This window comes from Orcinus orca, chromosome 8, assembly GCF_937001465.1.
Source record: "Orcinus orca chromosome 8, mOrcOrc1.1, whole genome shotgun sequence".
Classification (NCBI taxonomy): domain Eukaryota; kingdom Metazoa; phylum Chordata; class Mammalia; order Artiodactyla; family Delphinidae; genus Orcinus; species Orcinus orca.
In genome coordinates, this window is record NC_064566.1 from 6180365 (window position 1) to 6182657 (window position 2293).

Consider the following 2293-nt stretch of genomic DNA (forward strand, 5'->3'; position numbering starts at 1 on the left):
GACACTCCTTTACTCGAAGATCTTCAATGGCTCCCCACTGCCCACAGAAATTAGTATAAACTTTCATCTTCAAAAATATAGATATTGGGTTGGCCAAAAGGTCGTTCGGCTTTTTCCGTACCACCTTACAGAAAAACCCAAACGAACTGTTTGGCCAACCCAATGTTATGTTACGTGAAATGTTCTAAGTGATTTACATGTTAACTCATTTGAGCCTTGTATCAGCTCTGTGGGGAGAGGGAAATTATTATCTCTATTCTACAGATGGGGAAGCTAAGGCACCGAGAGGTTAAGTCAGTTTTTGAAGGTCACACAGCAGCAAGCGGCAGAGTCGGATTCAAACCCAGTGTGGCAGATTGTATTTAAAAAGCTAGCCATACCCTAGATGTAATCACAAGAGTCCTTATAAGGAGGAGACAGGAGGGTGAAGGGAGGTAGGAGATGTGATGAGAGAAGAAAGAAGAGGGAGAGATGTGAGGAAAGGGCCACAGGCTGAGGAATGCAGGCAGCTTCTAGAGACAGAAAGAGGCAAGGCAACAGATTTCCCCTGAAGGCTCCAGAAGGAACTGGAGTCTTCTTTTAGACTTTGGACCTCCAGAACTGTAACAGAATAAATTTGTGTTGTTTTATGCCATTAAATTTGTGGTGATTTGTTACAGAAGCAATGGGATATTTTTTTTTAAAGGATTTTATTTTTTTCGCTGTGTTGGGTCTTTGTTGCTGCACGTGGGCTTTCTCTAGTTGTGGCCAGCCTTCGTTGTGGTGCGCGGGCTTCTCATCGCGGTGGCTTCTCTTGGTGCAGAGCATGGGCTCTAGGCATGTGGGCTTCAGTAGCTGTGGCTCGCAGGCTCTAGAGCGCAGGCTCAGTAGCTGTGGCGCACGGGCTTAGTTGCTCCACGGCATGTGGGATCTTCCCGGACCAGGGCTCGAACCCGTGTCCCCTGCATTGGCAGGCGGATTCTTAACCCCTGCGCCACCAGGAAGCCCGCAATGGGATATTAACACTGTTGTATTTTGCCTGTTGTCTCTGATCCACACAACATACTTCTAGCTTATATTTAAGAAAAAAGAAAAGATGGCCACAGTATCTCCCATCTCCCAAAGTGACTTCTCCTATCAGGACTTCTCCTCTTGAAGCGGGGCAGGCAGGCTTGTGGCTACAGCAGAAGTGACGCCATGTGACTGCCGAGGCTAGGTCACAAACGGCGACACGGCGTCTGCCTGGCTCTCTTGGGGTGTTCGCTCTGGAGCCCAGCCACCACGAGCAATATGAAGATGCTGTGTGAGGTGTTCTGGTTGACAGCCCCAGCTGAGGTCCCAGCCAACAGCTAACATCTACCACTGGACGTGTGAGTCGGTGAGCAGGCGGAGGATGCAGCCCCTAGCTGTTGAGTCGCCCCCCACCTCTAAGTCTTCCCAGCTGAGGCCTCAGACATGGTCAGCCAGAGACATGCTGTTCCTAGCGTTCCTCATCCAAACTCCTGACCCACAGAGCCCAGGAGCATGAAAAGGTGGCTTTGTATCACTAAACAAATGGGGGCGCTTGTTACGTCAGGCAGCCTGGCTCCAGAGCCACACTCTTAACCACTGTCCTCTGCTGCATCCTAGAGGCCCAGCTCATATTCCCGTGCGATCCCCTCCTATTCCCTGGAACCCTTATCCTCTTCCCTAGTCAAATCGCACTACGTACGTGCTGCTCCCTAAACCTTCCCACCACCTTGCTTTGGCTCATGCTGTTCCCTCCACCAGGAGTGCTGTTCCCGACCTGTCCTCCTTTGCTTGGTATCTGAGGATCAACGAAGGGAGAGCTGCTGGGAAGGCACCGGTGAATGAAACACAGAGTTCCTCCTCTCAAGGAGCTTGAAGTCAACAGAAAAATAACTGGGAAATTACTGGGCGTGCTGATGAGCAAAGAGGCTGTGGGAAGACAGGGACAGGTCCAGGGAAGGTGAGGTCCAAGCCTGGCCTACAGGACGATTAGGGTTCATCAGTGGAACACCTAGAGGGGAGGGAGGACATTCCAAGCGGCAATGGGGAACAGACCGTGCAAAGGCCTGGAGGGGGTAGGTGAGAACATGGGGTTTTCAGGGAATTGGAAGCTGCTGAGCGTGGCTGCAGCCCAAAGTCTAAGTGGGATGCTGGGGCTGGGAGGTGGGAGGTGGGTGTGGAAGGGAGGACGGGGTTACAAAGGTCCTCACAGGGGCCTGGATGCTTCTCTTAATGCTGCATCTGTATCCCCCTCACCTGGTAACAGACGCCAGTTTTCTTTTGAGAACCACCCCCTCACAACCAC

The 2293-nt window shown here is 51.5% G+C and overlaps 1 protein-coding gene across 5 annotated transcripts in view; it reads right to left on the bottom strand.

Annotated features, from left to right (window-relative positions):
* DPP3 (dipeptidyl peptidase 3) overlaps positions 1 to 2293 on the bottom strand; it is a 34289-nt gene that overhangs the window by 18255 nt on the left and 13741 nt on the right. The gene's annotated exons all lie outside the window — the stretch shown is intronic.